Source organism: Saccopteryx leptura, chromosome 6 (genome assembly GCF_036850995.1).
Source record: "Saccopteryx leptura isolate mSacLep1 chromosome 6, mSacLep1_pri_phased_curated, whole genome shotgun sequence".
NCBI lineage: Eukaryota > Metazoa > Chordata > Mammalia > Chiroptera > Emballonuridae > Saccopteryx > Saccopteryx leptura.
Window position 1 is genome coordinate 144,838,184 of NC_089508.1, and position 19,282 is coordinate 144,857,465.

Here is a 19,282-nt window from a genome sequence, read left to right on the forward strand (position 1 = left end):
TCCTATTTCTTTTTATTTTGATAAGTCTGGTTAAAAGTTTGTCAATCTTGTTTACCTTTTCAAAAAACCAGTCTTGATATCATTGATCTTTTGTATTTTTTTAGACTCTCATTTATTTCTGCTCTGATCTTTATTATTTTTTTATACTAACTTTGGACTTAATCTATGGGCTGTTTTTCTTCTCCTTTAAGTATAAATTTGGATTGTTCACTTGAGATTTGTCTTGATTCTTGAGGTAGGTCAGTAGTGCTATGAATTTCCCTCTTGACACTGCTTTTGCTGTATCCCATAGGTTTTGTATTGTTTTGTTCTCATTTTTATTTGTTTAAGGTATCTTTAAGGTTATTTCTGCCTTGATCTCACTGTTAACCCATTCACTGTTTAGTAACATGTTACTTAGCCTCCGTGTCTTTGTATGTTTTTCAAGTTTTGTTTCTTGTGAAAAATTTCTAGTTTCATGCCATTATGGCTAGAGAAGATGCTTGATATGATTTAATCTTCTTAAATTTATTGATACTTGTTTTGTGTTTTAACATGTGGTCTAGCTTAGAAAATGTTCCGTATGCACTTGAAAGGAAAGTATATTCTGCTGCATTGGGGTAAAATGCTCTGAAAAAATTAAATCCATCTGATCTATTGTGTCATTTAATATCACCATTTCTTTATTGATTTTCTGTCTGGAAGTTCTATCCATTGATGTCAATAAGGTGTTAAATTTTTCTACCAAAACTGTATTACTGTTCATTTCTCCCTTTATGTTCATCAAGATTTGCTTTACATATATAGATGCTCCTATGGTGGCTGCATAAATGTTTACAAGGGTTCTATCCTTTTATTGGATTGCTTTATCATTATGTAATGTCCTTCTTGTCTATTACTATAGTCTGTTTTAAAGTCTATTTTGTGTGATATAAGTATTGTTAACCCAGATTTTTTTTCCTTTTGCATGAAATTTTTTCTATACCTTTAATTTTAGTCTGTGTATATATTTCATTCTGAGGAGAGTCTCTTGTAGATAGCAGATATGGGTTTTATTTTCTTGTGCATTTAGCTATCCTATGTCTTTTGATTGAAGCAGTTAAGCCAATTACATTTAAAGTGATTTTCAGGTATACATATTTATTGCCACTTTATTCTTTTAACTATGTTTTTTATGGGTTTTTTTCTTCCTTATTTTTTTTTTCTTTTTAAAGCCAGCCCTTTAATGTTTCTTGTAAGGCTGTTTTGATGGTAACAAACTCTTCTAGCTTTTTCTTGTCTGGAAAATTCTAGATTTCTCCTCTAATTTTAAATGATAGCCTTGCTGGGTAAAGTAGTCTTGGTTGTAGGTTCTTGCTTTTCATACCAATTCCCTCTGGCCTGAAACATTTCTTTTGAGAAATCACCTGACAGTTTTATGGGTGCTCTCTTGTAGGTTCCTAACTGTCTTTCTCTTGCTGCTTTTATGATTCTTTCTTTGTCTTTAACCTTTGCCATTTTAATTACGATGTGTCTTGGTGTGTAGGCCTCTTTGGGGTCATCTTGTTTGGAACTCTCTGAACTTCCTAAAACTGTGTGTCATTTTCCTTCACCAGGTTAGTGAATTTTTCTGTCATTATTTCTTCAATAAGTTTCTGATCCCTTGCCCTCTCTCTTCTCCTTCTGATACTCCTGTGCTGTAGATGTTTTTACTCTTTTGTTGTCCCAAAAGTCTTTAAACTATTTGAAAATTTCTTTTTTCTCTTTGCTTCTCTGCTTGTGTTTTTTCTACTTTGTCTTCAAGTTGCTAATTCATTCCTTTGCTTCATCTAAACTGTTTATTCTATTCAATGTATTTGTGTTGTCTCATGTTGTGTTCTTCATTTCTGGCTGGTTGTTTTTTATGTGTTTTATGTCTCTTTTCATGCTGTTGTAGTTCTAAGTTTTTTGAATATCTTTATACCAAGTGTTTAGAACTCTGTATCTAGTAACTTGCTTCCCTCCATTTCATTTAGTTATTTTTTTCTAGAGATGTATCCCTTTTATTTCATTTAGGGCATATTTCTTTGTATCCCCATTTTTGCTGCTTCTTTCTGTTTGTTTCTATGTATTAGGTAGATCTGCTATGAATCGCAGTCTTGGTAGGGTCACCTTATATAGTAGGTGTCCTGTGCGGTCCAGTGGCATAGTCTTCTTAATTACCTGTGCTGGGTGCTCCAGGAATGTTCCCTACATAGGTTATGTGGGCCCTTCTGTTGTAATTGAGTTTTGATTGCTAATGACCTGTTCATGTGTGAGGTAGACTCTCAGGCTGGCTTACTGTGATGTTCAACCCCAACTACAGTGTGCCAGCTGCTGTGCAGGTGCTGACCACACAATGCAGAGTTCTCCTCAGCAGTCGGGTGCTTGCTGTGATTTCCCTTTGACATGCTTCTTGTGAAGATTATTGAATCCTGATATGATGTCTGAATCTGGTCACTGGTTGTATTTTTCCTGGGTCTCTGGGAGGGACTCTGGTACAGGCCAATGTCAGACACTGCTTGTGACTGGCTTTGGGCAATTTTTTTTTTTGAGATACAAAGCAATCCACAGTTTTTGGCTGCCTCTGCTAGAATTGGGTGTACACAAGAAGGACCAAGCTATGCACCAAGGCTGAATTTTACCAGCAGCAAGCCCAGGGACAAGTTAGCAAAAATTCCAAGGTACTTCAAGATCTGCCTTCACCTGCCTCTGCCTACTGGCTGCCTGTTAAGCTCAGTCATTGAGAGAGCCTCTGGCAGTACTTGAGTTGCATGAAGCAAGTTCTCAGTGAGTCACCAGATAAGGGTGAGTGGTATTCACCAGATTGATACAGGTTCAAACTCAGTGCCAGCACTAAGTCTGAGGCCACTCAGCAAATGTCTCCAGCTATATACCAAGTTTAGCTGACACCTGCTAGGTGTTCACACACTTTTGTGATGGGGCAGGAATCACAAGGAGTCTTCAGTGTGAAGCCAGCTGAGTTTATCAGGCCCAAACAGACCATGATTTGATAAAGGGAAGGCTATGCAGTGGTTGAGCATGTGAGAGGAAAATGGTCTCTGTCCTAGAGACACACAACTTAGTTTGTTCCAGATTCTGCCAGGAGGAGACAAAGCTCAGCAGGGTGGGGCCTCCAGGAGCTGGGCAGATAGGGCTATGGATTTCCTATGAGGGGGCGGTTCCCACGAGAGGTCAGGCTTTGAGCAAGGTTAGGAGTGTGGCCCCCATCCCAGGGCCACACAACTCAATCTATCCCACTAGAGAGATTCTTAAACATGCTGGAACTTGGGCCTAACCTTTGGTGATTTATGACTCAATCAGTCTTTGCTAGTGCCTAAACATTGATATTTTTAAAATATCTGTAAATGGTGCAATATTAATATGTTCAATTTGTCTGGTGCTGCATTTTGCAACTAAGTTCTCCTGTGTCTCTGAAAAGGCAGTTTGTCTCTGAAGCAAACATTCCCCCCACTCCATCCTTTCCAAGGTCCTGTGATGTCCCTCAGTGGTCTTGGCCAGCCCTGTTTCTCCCATACTTAATGATGTCAAATTCTGGGCCTCCAGCTAAGAACTTGCTCAGGCATTTGAACAGATTCCAGATGGCCTCTTAATAAAACACTAGCCCTGCCTATATCCTCTTATTGTGCCTCTGTATGATGTGACAAGGCTCCAGATCCAGGCAAGAATTCGTTTTTCTATTTTTCACAAGGTATAAACTTCCCCTCTAGCAGGCCTGAACTTTAAACCAGATGGGTCTGTATCTATACTTCAGGACCTGCTAAGGCATACAGCCTAGAATGTCTACTCTCCAGTGCCCAGCAAAAGTCTGGCTGAAATCTTAAATTTCAAGGTTCATATGCAAATCACCTTCTTGTCTGGAGTCTCTATGTTCCATCCCTGCATGGAGCTCTCAGATATTGCCACACCTGCTCTTCATTACTTTAGACTTCTATACAAACATCACTATGATGGAACATTTAATATTATGGCTTTGGATTTTTATGATGAGTTAATAAGGGGAATAGCACAGGAATTCTTGCCCTTTGATTTTCAGTAAAACTATATTTGAAGACAATAATCTCTATTTTTTCTCAAAAGACAAAGTATAAACTATTTTGTTCATATTACTCAATCAGAAAACACTTATTAAGCTCCTCTTTTGGATGGATAGGTGCTGCCCATACACAGATAAATTAGATAAGTGTCTACATTTCCAAGAAGTTACAGACAGTGTATAGAAAATAAACAAATTATAAACACAATAAGCCAGGTGCAATAAAAGAGCCAGGTACAAAGTGCAAAAAGGGGCCAAGTTCCTGCTTGGGATGGTAGGTTGAAGAAGGAGATCTGAAGGGGTAAAATAAGTTAGCCAAGCAGGTATGGTTTCTCCAAGCAGAAGGTTTCTGTTTAAATTTTAGAAAGATCATTCTTGAAGCAGCAAGGAGGTAGATTTGTATAGCGCTCAAGATGACCCAAGCACTGTTCTAAGTGTTTACATAGAGTAACTCATTTAATCCCCATAACATTGTTTGAAGTAAGAACTATTATCATGCTTGAGTTACCCATGAAGAAATAAATACACACAGAGATTCTGTAGCTTGATTGAAGTTGGGTGGCTGTTAAGGAACAAAGCCAAGATTTAGACATAGATGGTTTGGCTCCAGAATCTGTGTGCTTTACCATTTTGCTAGACTGCCTCAGGGACAGAGACAGAGAGGGGATTGGAGACAGCTGGACCAGTTGTAAGACTGATGCAATAGTCCAGGGGATATGGATATCTTGTATTTAAGAGATGAGAACAACAGAAAAATAGACCGATGCTCACTCCTTGATTTCTAGTTTGGGGAACTAGGTAAATTATTAAGCTTCTAACTGAGTTTAGGAATGCTTAAGATACAAGTTTCAGCTATGTAGGCCAGAAAGAAGAGAAAAGGGGATTATAAAACAACATTTATGTTCTAGGCACTCTAAATTGTCATTGAGCTAGTTATCATATTTAATTATTATAACTTTAAAAAGTAGGTATTAAATATGAGGAAACTGAGGTTCAGAGATGTTAAGTAAGGTCAAACAATGTGTTGGACATTCATTGGTTTGGGCTGCGTGGAGTTCTAAGAGAACTCTGATTTTGTTTGGGGGAATCACCTCCCTCCCAATGCATGTAGCATAATTTCAAGTACCTGCCTCCGAAGAGTCAAGGAAGTGTGTCATTCCTCTTTCTGGCTGATGGTATAGTCAATAGTTGGACAGTTGGCCAGAGCTGTTTTTGTTGATTGAATGTAAGAAATTCAAACTAAAACACCCACTAAGTGGCAAATACAAAATTCAAAGCCCAGTCCATCTAATGTCCTGACCATACATTTCCACAATGCCATCTTGTTCCCCAGGTCTCTGCAGGCACAATTAATACATTGAAACTGCTCACTACACATTCCATATGAGAGCCTTTCTACCATTAGATGTGTAATCAGGGTGAGTGAAGAATTTTGTCAAGTAATTAAATAAAATCAAGATTATTGGGGTATAACTTACAAACAAAAGAAATCATCCTGTTTAGTAAATAAGTCTATGATTTTAACAAACATATATAGTGGTGGTAGGCTATCAAAATTAAGATATAAAGTTTCCTGGTGCCTCTTTATACTCAATGCTTACTACACCAACTCCAACCCCTGGTAATCACTGATCTTTTTATTTTTTCAATCCCTAGAGTTTTTTCTTTTCCAGAATGCCTTGCATGTAGAATTCTATAGTATGTGGCCTTTTGAGTCTGGCTTCTTTCACTCAGCATAATGCATTTGAGAGTCGTCCATGCTATTCCATGATCATATATATCAGATAAATTTTACTGAATGTTAAATGTGTTAAGTTGTCTGACAGTTAATGGGTATTTTCTAGGCAAGGCACTGTTCCAGATACTGGGTGTACAGCAGTGACTGAAAGAGGCTGAGTCCATGCCTTCAATCAGCTGATATTCTAGTGTTGAGTAGGGAGGCAGACATGCAATAAACACATAAGCAGAACTTTTAAAATCATCCAATTCCAAGCCATCATGAGTGCTGCAACAGGATAATGAATAGAGTGGCAGAGGAGGGCGGGAGTATGATTTATCCAGAGTGATCTTTGAAGATGTCCCAAAGCTATGTGAATTGATACCCACATGATAAAATGGGGGAAGCCACACAAAGATGTGGTGAAGGAGCAAATAGCAGAAAGGACAGCAAGTGTAAAGGACCAGAGAGGGGTCAACTTTAGTGTGTTCAAGGGACAGAAGACAGACTAAAGGGACTGGAGTGCTGAGAACCAGGAGACAAGTTATGGCTTAGTTGGGGAGCCAGGCAAGATCAGGTAGGTTTGGTAAACCAAAGTTGGAATATTGGTTTTGTTCTAGTTGTAAGGGACAGCCTTGGGGTGGGGGGCAGGTTAGGCCACAGCATAATGTGATCTGATTTACACTTTGTCAAGCTCCTCTCGCTGCCCTGGCAGACAGACTGTGCTGAACGGCATGTGGGGCAGGAGTGGAGGCAGGGATATGTGTCTGGACACAGCTTCTGTGTAAAGCGGCAGTTGCATGACCTGACTGAAGTAGTGCAGATGGTGAGAAGCATTGGGATTCTCTACTTCTGTGGCATGGCAGAAATAAAGAAAATAATCCCCAAAGTTGCTCAATTTTAATATTTTTTAGAAAGCTTTGACCTTCAAAATCTGGTTAGTGCAAATGCAAAGAAATACATACCAGTTTAAAATACTCAATGTCAGTGAGCCATCTGTACTGTAAAAGTAATCTAGTCTTGATAACTGAGGTCAATGTATCCTAAACTGTGGGACTTCACATTGAGTCACTGTGTGCACTGACCAAGTTAGGCCAGCAGCTCAGCTCACTCCATAGTGCTTTGTGTTGTAAGAACAGCACACAATGAGCTCACAAGTGCCAAGGTCTGTATGCAACCGATGATCCCCATTAAAAGAACTATACAGCTGGTCCTTGAACAGTAAGGGGTATGGAACACCAACCCTATGTGCAGTCCAAAATCCATGTATAAGTTTTAATCCCTCAAAATTTAACTGCTAATAGCTTATTGTTTACCAGAAGCCTTACCAATAACACAGTTAATAATACATATTTTATATGTATTGTATACTGTATCCTTATAATAAACTACAGAAAATAAATTGTTATTAAGAAAATCATAAGGAAGAGACTGATCCAGAAGATGGCGATGGAGTAGGCAGATGTTACAACTCCCACCTCCCAGAACCAAAGTGGATTACAACTTAACTTGGGAACAATCATCTTCAAAAACCAACTTTGGACTAAACTAAAAGGAATCTATAATCAAGCATCACCAAAGAAACCACACTGAGCTAGTAGGAAGGGTGGAGATGCAGTAAGGTCTGCCCCACTCCCAGGAGTGTTGCCTGGAGAGTTGTGGGTCCTCAGCCCAGGACTGGAGCCCCAGCCTAGAGCCCCAGAGACTAGAAGAGGTGTACAGACAGTATTTGCCTGAAAGAAGAGCTGGGTTACTGTTTGTGAAAGGGAGACAGAACTCTCAGACCCAGGCTCCATCTTAAAGGGACCGCACAGAAAACCTCATTCACAGCCACTTACCAGGGGCTCCGGGAATGAGGAACACCGAGAGGACTGGAGTTGCAAAAAAAGAGTGAAGTCTCAGAGTCACAGGAAGAGACTGTGGGAGACAGCCACCCTAACCCCTGTACTGTGTCACTCCCCAAACCTAAAGTGGCTATTTTTCATGGGAGAAGCAACACCAGCAAAGGGAAGCAATTACACTGCCCACCAGAGGCTCTCCTGCTTCAGTCAGAGCAAAGAGTCACTTAGAAGCACAGGGCACATCAGGGACACAGGTTTTGAGTGCTGAGGTATGAGCTACACCCCCCCCCCATGCTGCTGAGTACCCTCTGAAGGGCAGGCGGGCCCAGCTGTGGCAGCGACGGCTGTGGCACTCATGGCATCGGGGGCAGCACCTGGCAAGGTGGCCTGTGTGGAGGCGGTGCCGGTGCCCAAGCATCTGAGGAGGCAGCAGCAGGCCAGTGGAAAGACCACACCTCGGGAATAGAGAGGCCACACCCACTGGCCAAGAGTAGATAAAAGCCAGCCTAGGAGTGTAGCTGATATTTACAGCAGCATCTGGGCCAAGCAGAGGCAGCCACAAATTCTGGATCGCCTGTAGCTCCAAGAAGGTTGCTAAGGGCCAGTCATAAGCAGTGACCCCCACTTCTGCTTTAGGTTCTGGCCAGGGAGGTCCAGGACTGGCACATACAGTGGGCAGATATGGAGAGCATCAGCTCAGGACCTAACAACCTAGTTAGAGTGGTATCTTAAGGAAGGGTTCTTCAGACCTGAACCAGCTAAGGCATAGAAAATGCTGACACAAATAGCAAAAAGAGAAGTAGCAACAGACAAGTAGCCCACAGCAGATTATAAACAACAGCTGAGGCCAACCCAAGATGATCTGGAAACAACATAACTAGAAGCTGGAGGCAGACAATACCAACTCTATACTCAGCTAGTTAAACAAGGAGGACACTCAAAAGGAGCAGTCTATATACAGACAAAATAGGAAGACAGAGAAATGCAATCCAAAATGCATCAACAAAAGAAATCACCCAAAAAAGAACCAAATGAGATGGAAATAACCAAGATACATAATGCAGAGTTTAAAATAATGATTGTTAGAATGCTCAAGGATCTTAGAGCAACAATGGACAGACATAACGAGCACCTAAATAGATATCAGGCATCAAAAAGGACATTGAAATCCTAAAAAAGAATCAGACAGAAATGACAAATACAATATCAGAAGTGAAGACTACACTAGAAGGAATTAAAAGGCTAGATGAAGCAGAGGATCAAATCAATGATTTAGAGGACAAGATAAAAAAAGTATAAAAGCAGAAAGCAAAAAGAAAAGAGGCTCAAAAAGACTGAGAAAACTAGGGCCCTGGCTGGTTGGCTCAGTGGTAGAGCGTCAGCCTGGCATGCAGGAGTCCGAGTTCAATTCCCAGCCATGGCACACAGGAGAAGTGCACATCTGCTTCTCCACCCCTCCCCCTCTCCTTCTCTGTCTCTCTCTTCCCCTGCCACAGCCAAGGCTCCATTGGAGCAAAGTTGGCCTGGGTGCTGAGGATAGCTCCATGGCCTCTGTCTCAGGTGCTAGAATAGCCCTGGTTGCAACAAAGCAATGCCCCAGATGGGCAGAGCATCACTCCCTGGTGGGCATGCCAGATGGGTCCCAGTCGGGCACATGCGGGAGTCTGTCTGACTGCCTCCCCATTTCCAACTTGAGAAAAATTAAAAAAAAGACTGAGGAAACTCTGAGAGCTCTGTGACAACATGAAGAGAAACAACATCCGCATCATAGGGTTTCCTGAAGGAGAAGAGAAAGAACAAGGGCTAGAGAACCTGATTGAAGAAATCATAGCTGAAAACCTCCTTAAATTGATGAAGGAAAAAGTCACACAAGTTTAAGAAGCACAGAAAATTCCATTAAAGAGGAACCCAAAGAGACCTACACCAAGACACATTATAATTAAAATACCAAAGCTAAAAGGTAAAGAAAGAATAATAAAAGCTGCAAGAGAAAAGCAGTCAATCACCTACAAAGAAGCCCCCATGAGGATGACATTTGACTTTTCAACAGAAACACTTGAGGCCAGAAGGGAATGGCAAGAAATATTCAAAGTAATGCAAAACAAAAGCCTACAAACAAGACTTCTTTATCCAGCAAGGCTATCATTTAAAATTGAAGGAGAAATAAAAAGCTTCCCAGACAAAAACAACAACAAAAAAACTAAAAAAAAAAACCCTCAAGGAATTCATCACAACCAAACCACTTCTGCAAGAAATGTTAAGTGGCCTGTTGTAAACAGAACAAAGGGGGAAAAAAATCTAGAAAAGGAGGAATGTTGATTTAAAGAATAAAATGGGCCCTGGCCAATTGGCTCAGTGGTAGAGTGTCGGCCTGGTGTGCGGGAGTCCCGGGTTTGATTCCCGGCCAGGGCACACAGAAGAAGCACCCATCTGCTTCTCCACCCCTCCCCCTCTCCTTCCTCTCTGTCTCTCTCTTCCACTCCTGCAGCCAAGGCTCCATTGGAGCAAAGTTGACCCGGGCCCTGAGGATGGCTCCATGGCCTCTGCCTCAGGCACTAGAATGGCTCTGAGTGTGGCAGAGTGACGGCCCAGATGGGCAGAACATCGCCCCCTGGTGGGCATACTGGGTGGAGCCTGGTTGGGCACGTGCTGGAGTCTGTCTGACTGCCTCTTCGTTTCCAAATTCAGGAAAAAAAAGAATAAAATGGCAATAAATAACTATATATCAATAATAACCTTAAATGTAAATGGATTAAATGCTCAAATCAAAAGACACAGGGTAGCTGCATGGATAAGAAAACAGGACCTGTACATACGCTATCCAAAAGAGACCCACCTCAATACAAAAGATACACATAGACTAAAACTGAAAGGATGAAAAAAATATTTTATGCAAATGGAAATGAAAAAAAACTGGGGTAGCAGACTTTAAAACAAAGGCTGTAATAAGGAATAAAGAAGGCCACTACATAATGATAAAGGGAGCAATCCAACAGGAAGATATAACCATTATAAATATCTATGTGCCTAATATAGGAGCACCTAAATATATAAAACCGATTTTGATGGACATAAAGGGTGAAATCAATAGCAATACTATAATAATGGGATTTCAATACCCCACTAACATCAATGAATAGATCCTCAAAAAAGAAAATTAACAAAGCAACAGCAGCCTTAAAGGACACACTAGATCTGTGGTCAGCAAACTCATTAGTCAAGAGAGCCAAATATCAACAGTACAACAATTGAAATTTCTTTTGAGAGCCAAATATCCAAATATTTTAAGCTTAAACTATATAGGTAGGTACATTCCTTATCAAGGTGGCACCCACACATGGTATTTTGTGGAAGAGCCACACTCAAGGGGCCAAAGAGCCGCATGTGGCTCACGAGCTGCAGTTTGTTGACCAGAGCACTAGATCAACTAGATTTAATAGATATCTTCAGAACCTTTCACCCTAAAGTAGTAGAATATACATTCTTTTCGAGTACTCATGGTACATTCTCTAGAATAGACCACATGTTAGGACACAAAACAAGTCTCAATAAATTAAAGAAAATTGAAATCATATCAAGCATCTTCTCTGATCACAGTGGCATGAAACGAAAAATCAACTACAATAGAAAAACTGGAAAACATCCAAACACTTGGAAACTAAATAGCATGTTATTAAATAACAAATGGGTTAACAATGAGATCAAGAAATAAATAAAAAATTTCCTTGAAACTAAGAAAAATGAACGTACAACAACTCAAAATTTATGGGACACAGCAAAAGCAGTCCTGATAAGGACGGTCCTAGCATTATAGGCATACATTAAGAAGCAAGAAAAATCTCAAACAAACAACTTAACCCTGCATCTAAAAGAACTAGGAAAAGAACAGCAATTGAAGCCCAGAAGAAGTAGAAGAAAGGAAATAATAAAGATCAGAGTGGAAATAAGTGACATACAGGCTAAAAACAAAATACAGAAGATCAATGAAACCAAGAGCTGGTTCTTTGAAAAGGTAAACAAGATTGATAAACCTTTAACCAGACTCACCAAGAAAAAAAAAAAGAGAAGACTCAAATAAATAAAATTAAAAATGAGAGTGGAAAGGTAGCAACTTACACAGCAGAAATACAAAGGATTGTAAGAAACTACCATGAAGAACTGTATGCCAAAAAATTAGACAACCTAATTGAAATGGACAAATTCCTTAAAATATATAATTTTTCAAAAATCAATCTGGAAGAATCAGTAAACCTAAACAGACCAATTACAACAAATGAGATTGAAACAGTTATCAAAAAACTCCCAATTAACAAAAGCCCTGGGCCAGATGGCTTCACAGGCGAATTCTACCAACTATTGAAAGAAGAACTAACTCCTATCCTTCTCAAGGTATTTCAAAGAATTCAATAGGAGGTAAGACTTCCAAGCTCCTTTTACGAGGCGAGTATAATCCTCATTCCAAAACCAGGCAAAGACACTACAAAGAAAGAATACTATAGGCCAATATCCCTGATGAATTTAGATGCTAAAATCCTCAACAAAATATTAGCAAACTGGATCCAGCAATACATGAAAAAAAATCATACATCATGATCAAGTGGGATTTATTCTGGGGAGGCAAGGCTGGTACAATATTTGCAAATCAATCAATGTGATTCATCACATAAACAAAAGGAAGGAGAAAAATCCCATGATAATATTAATAGATGCAGAAAAAGTATTTGATAAAATCCAGAACCCATTTATGATCAAAACTCTCAGCAAAGTAGGAATACAGGGAACATACCTCAACATGATAAAGGCCATCTATGACAAACCCACAGTCAACATCATATTCAATGGGCAAAAGTTAAAAGCAATCCTCTTAAGATCAGGAAAAAGGCAGGGGTGCCCCCTTTTACCACTCTTATTCAACATAGTTCTGGAAGTCCTAGCCACAGCAATCAGACAAGAAGAAGGCATCCAAGTTGGAAAAGAAGTAATACTGTCACTTGCTGATGACATGATACTGTACATAGAAAACCCTAAAGTCTCAGTCAAAAAGCTACAGGACCCAATAAATAAATTCGGCAAGGTAGCAGAATATAAAATTAATCATCAGAAATCAGAGGCATTTTTTTTCTTTTTTTTTTTTTTTTTTTTGTATTTTTCTGAAGCTGGAAACGGGGAGAGACAGTCAGACAGACTCCCGCATGCGCCCGACCGGGATCCACCCGGCACGCCCACCAGGGGTGATGCTCTGCCCCTCCGAGGCGTCGCTCTGCCGAGACCAGAGCCACTCTAACGCTTGGGGCAGAGGCCAAGGAGCCATCCCTAGCGCCCGGGCCATCTTTGCTCCAATGGAGCCTTGGCTGCAGGAGGGGAAGAGAGAGACAGAGAGGAAGGAGGGGGGGTGGAGAAGCAAACGGGCGCTTCTCCTATGTGCCCTGGCCGGGAATCGAACCCGGGTCCCCCACACGCCAGGCTGACGCTCTACCGCTGAGCCAACCGGCCAGGGCCCAGAGGCATTTTTATACACCAACAATGAACTGTCTAAAACAGAAATTAAAAAATAATCACCTTCTCTATTGCTACAGAAAAAATAAAGTACCTAGGAGTAAATTTAACCAAGGAGGTTAAAGACCTGTACTTGGAAAATTATAAGACATTGATAAAAGAAATCAAGAAAGATACAATCAAGTGGAAGCATATACTGTGTTCATGGACAGGAAGAATAAATATTATTAAAATGTCTATATTACCCAAAGCAATTTATAAATTTAATGCAATTCCTATTAAAATACCAATGACATACTTCAAAGATGTAGAACAAATATTCCAAAAATTTATATGGAACCAAAAAAAGAACATGAATAACCTCAGCAATCTTGATAAAGAAGAATAAAGTGGGAGGTATCACACTTCCTGATATCAAGTTATACTACAAGGCCATTGTATTCAAAACAGCTTGGTACTGGCATAAGAACAGGCATACAGATCAATGGAACAGAACAGAGAACCCAGAAATAAACCCACACCTTTATGGACAATTGATATTTGAGAAAGGAGGTAAGAGCATACAATGGAGTAAAGACAGTCTCTTTAACAAATGGTGTTGGGAAAATTGGACAGGTACATGCAAAAAACTGAAACTAGACCACCAACTTACACCATTCACAAAAATAAACTCAAAATGGTTAAAAGACTTAAATGTAAATCGTGAAACCATAATCATGTTGGAAGAAAACATCGGCAGTAAGCTCTTCGACATCTCTCACAGCAATATATTTGCTGATTTATCTCCACGGGCAAGTGAAATAAAGGACAGGATGAACAAATGGGATTATATCAAACTGAAAAGCTTCTGCACAGCTAAAGACAATATGAACAAAATAAAAAGACAAATCACAAAATGAGAGAACATATTCAACAATACATCTGATAAAGTGTTAATAACCAAAATTTATAAGAAACTTGTAAAACAACACCAGGAAGGTAAACAATCCAATTAAAAAATGGCAAAAGAACTGAATAGACACTTCTCCAAAGAGGACATACAGATGGCCAATAGGCAGATGAAAAAATATTCAACATCACTAATTATTAGAGAAATGCAAATTAAAACCACAATGAGATATCACCTCACATCAGTCAGAATGGCGCTCTTTAACAAAACTACACATAATAAATGCTGGTGAGAATGTGGAGAAAAGGGAACCCTCCTGCACTGCTGGTGGGAATGCTGACTGGTGCAGCCACTGTTGAAAACAGTATGGAGATTCCTCAAAAAATTAAAAATGGAACTGCCTTGGGAGGTGGGGAGGAAAGACAGGGATGGCGAGGGGGAGGGGAGGGGAAGGGGCACAAAGAAAACCAGATAGAAGGTGACGGAAGAAAATTTGACTTTGGGTGATGGGTATGCAACATAATCAAATGTCAAAATAATCTGGAGATGTTTTCTCTGAACATATATTCCCTGATTTATTAATGTCACCCCATTAAAATTAATAATATATATTAATAATTTAATAATATATATTATTAATGGCTGGAGAAAGCAGGGGGTAGAAAAAAAATAGAACTGCCTTTTGACCCAGCTATCCCACTTTTAAGAATATATCCTAACACCAAATCACTGATTCAAAAGAAGGAATACACCGCCATGTATATTGCAGCATTGTTTACAGTAGCCAAGATCTGGAAACAGCCCAAGTATCCATCAGTGGACAAGTGAATTAAAAAGCAGTGGTACATATGATATATACAATGGAATACCATTGAAAAAGAAGGTAATCTTACCATTTGCGATGGCATGAATGGACCTGGAAACTATTATGCTTAGTGAAACAAGCCAGGCAGAGAAAGAAAAATATCATATGACCTCACTCATTTGAGGAATTCAGTGAACAATGTGAACTGAGGAACAGAAAAGAGGCAGAGGCAAGATCAAAGGGACCAGAAGGAAAGGAGACAGAGGGAAAGGGGATGAGAGGATGGGATCAGAGAAGGGAAAGAAATTGGTGAAATCATATATATATATATATATATATATATATATATATATATATATATACACACACACACACACACACACACACACACACACACATACACACACACACACACACGCACACAGCATTATAGAGAGCAGGACAGCAAATCCTGGAGGGGAGTGGAGAAGGCGTTGGGGAGGGGTTAGGGGGATGTCAAGGAGAACACTGGAGTGGGGGGAGATACATTCGATGGGACACTTGAATCTATATATAAACACAATAAATTAAAATCAATAAAAAATAAAAAAGAGAAGAAAATCATAAGGAAGAAAAAATATTGGACTGAAAAGATGGCAGCGGAGTAGGCAGACGTACAGATGCCCAGCTCTCACCACCAAACTGGAATACAAATCAATTTAGGAAATATCAGCATGAAAAACCAACTCTGAACTACAAGAACAGCTCTCAAAAACCAAGGAGCAAAGAAGAAGCCACAAAAAACCTGGTAGGGAGCGCCTGAATCTCCCCTGCTTACAGGAACGGAGGGGGGTGGTGAGGCTGAGAGCCCAGAGGGGATCTCACACAAGGGAAAAGGGCAGAAACTACTGCTCACAGCCACTTGCCTGGCGACCAGAGAGTGAGGTGCGTTGAAAAGACCAGCTTATCTCCCAAGTGGAAAGGACAGGGAGAGGGACAGACTGTGAGGGGCTAGGAATGCAGGAGACGAACTAAAAAAGCTGACTCATCCATGCTGGAGGCAGCCATAGCTGGGGGAGGGACTGAACCTTTCACAAAACAGAGCTGAATTGCTTCTGGATCAGAGATCTCCGGACATCTATCCAGCTCCAATTAGCGTAACAAGACACAGCTGAAAACAAGAATTGGGGAGGAGAGGCAGTAACTCAGGTCTCCATGGAGATCTGAGATACACCTCCCCCTACTGAAGCTGAGAAAACACCCTGCCCCCAGAGAAATTAATTGGCTAAAGAGGCCTTCAGAGTCTCAGGTTACACCCACCGCATTCCTGGATACAGTTTCAAGGAAACCCCCTGCTGAGATCAGTAAAAAGACTATCACCTGTTAAGAAAACAAACAAATCAAGACTTCAAAGCTGCCCAAATCAGAAAGTGGATTACAGATAACAGCTGATACCAACCCAAGAAGACCTAGAAATAACTGAAAACTAGAGGCAGACAACACCAAGCCTAGACTCAACCAATTCTACAAATAAAAAACCCCAAAACAGACAATGAAAAGACAAAGAAGTGAAACCACAAGAGACACAAGTGAAACCAAATGAAACCACAAGAGACACCTTCAAAAGATGAACTGAGTGATATGGAAATAATCAAACTTCCAGATGCGGAGTTCAAAATAATGATTGTAAGGATGCTTAGGGATCTTAGAACAACAATGGATGGCCATTATGAACACCTAAATAAAGAAATAGCAAGTATAAAAAAGAATCAGTGGGAGATGACAAATACAATATCAGAAATAAAGACCACAATGGAAGGAATTAAAAACAGGATAGATAGAGCTGAGGATCAAATCAGCGAGTTGGAGGACAACTGGAATGAAGGCATGAAAACAGAAGAAAAGAGAAAAGAGACTCAAAAAGTCAGAGGAAACACTTAGAGACCTCTGTGACAACATGAGGAGAAATAACATCCGCATCATAGGGGTTCCTGAAGAAGAAGAAGAAGAAAAAGAACAAGGGATAGAGACTTTGTTCAATAATATCATAGCTGAAAACTTCCCTAAATTAATGCAACAGAAACTCTCACAAGTCCAAGAAGCACAGAGGACTCCATTAAAGAGAAACCCAAAGAAACCTACACCAAGACACATCATAATTAAAATACCAAAGCTAAGCGATAAAGAGAAAATATTAAAAGCTGCAAGAGAAAAAAAAGTTATCACCTACAAAGGAGTCCCCATAAAGATGACATCTGACTTCTCAACAGAAACACTTGAGGCCAGAAGGGAATGGCAAGAAATATTCAAAGTAATGCAGAACAAGAACCTACAACCAAGACTACTTTATCCAGCAAGGCTATCATTTAAAATTGAAGGAGAAATAAAAAGCTTCCCAGACAAAAAAACAACTCAAGGAATTTATTACAACCAAACCAATGCTACAGGAAATGTTAATGGGCCTGCTGTAAACAGATCAAAGTGGGAAAACAATATAGCAAAAAAGGAATGCACCTTTAAAGAATAAAATGGCAATAAACAACTTCATATCAATAATAACCTTAAACATAAATGGATTAAATGATCCAATCAAAAGACATAGGGTAGCTGCGTGGATAAGAAAACAGGACCCATACATATGCTGTCTACAAGAGACACACCTTAGAACAAAAGATACACATAGATTGAAGGTAAAAGGATGGAAAAAAACATTTCGTGCAAATGGAAATGAAAAAAAAGCTGGGGTAGCAATACTTATATCAGAAAATTGGACTTTAAAACAAAGGATATAGTAAGAGATAAAGAAGGCCACTACATAATGATAAAGGGAGTAATCCAACAGGAAGATATAACTATTATAAATATCTATGCACCTAATATAGGAGCACCCAAATATATAAAACAGACTTTGATGAATTTAAAGGGCGAGATCAACAGCAATACTATAATAGTAGGGGATTTCAATACCCCACTAACATCACTAGATAGATCCTCAAGAAAGAAAATTAACAAAGAAATAGCATACTTATTGGAAACACTAGATCAACTCGATTTAATAGATATCTTCAGAACCTTTCACCCTAAAGCAGAAGAATATACATTCTTTTCAAGTGCTCATGGTACATTCTCTAGGATAGACCACATGTTAGGGCGCAAACGTGCTCTCAACAAATTTAAGAAGACTGAAATCATATCAAGCACTTTCTCAGATCACAATGGCATGAAACTAGAAATGAACAACAACAGAAAAGCTCAAAAATTCCCAAACACATGGAAACTAAATAGCAGGTTGTTAAATAATGAATGGATTAAGAATGAGATCAAAGAAGAAATAAAAAAATTCCTAGAAACAAATGACAATGAGCATACAACAACTCAAAATTTATGGGACACAGCAAAAGCAGTAATGAGAGGGAAGTTCATAGCACTACAGACACACTTTCAGAAGCTAGAAAAAGCTCAAATAAACAACTTAACCCTGCATCTAAAAGAATTAGAAAAAGAACAGCAAGTAAAGCCCAAATGTAGTAGAAGGAAGGAAATAATAAAGGTCAGAGCAGATATAAATGACATAGAGGCTAAAGAAACAATACAGAGGATCAATGAAACTAGGAGCTGGTTCTTTGAAAAGGTAAACAAGATTGATGAACCTTTAAGTAGACTCACCAAGAAAAAGAGAGAGAGAGGACTCAAATAAATAAAATTAGAAATGAGAGAGGAGAAATAACAACTGACACAACAGAAATACAAAATATTGTAAGAAAATACTATGAAAAACTGTATGCCAAAAAACCAGACAACCTAGATGAAATGAACAAATTCCTTGAAACATACAATCTTCCAAAAATCAATCTGGAAGAATCAGAAAACCTAAACAGACCGATTACAACAAATGAGATCAAAACAGTTATCAAAAAACTCCCAACAAAGAAAAGTCCTGGGCCCGATGGCTTCACAACAGAATTCTACCAAATATTCAAAGAAGAACTAACTCCTATCCTTCTCAAACTATTTCAAAAATTCAAGAGGAAGGAAGACTTCCAAGCTCCTTTTATGAGGCAAGCATAATTCTGATTCTAAAACCAGGCAAAGACAACACAAAGAAAGAAAATTATAGGCCAATATCTCTGATGAATATAGATGCTAAAATCCTCAACAAAATATTAGCAAACCAGATCCAACAATATATGGAAGAAATCATACACCATGATCAAGTGGGATTTATTCTGGGGAGGCAAGGCTGGTACAATATTCGTAAATCAATCAATGTGATTCATCACATAAACAAAAAGAAGGAGAAAAACCATATGATAATTTCAATAGATGCAGAAAAAGCATTTGATAAAATCAAGCACCCATTCATGATCAAAACTCTCAGCAAAGTGGGAATACAGGGAACATACCTCAACATGATAAAAGCCATCTATGAGAAACCCACAGCCAACATCATACTCAATGGGAAAAAATTAAAAGCAATACCCTTAAGATCAGGAACAAGGCAGGGGTGCCCCCTTTCACCACT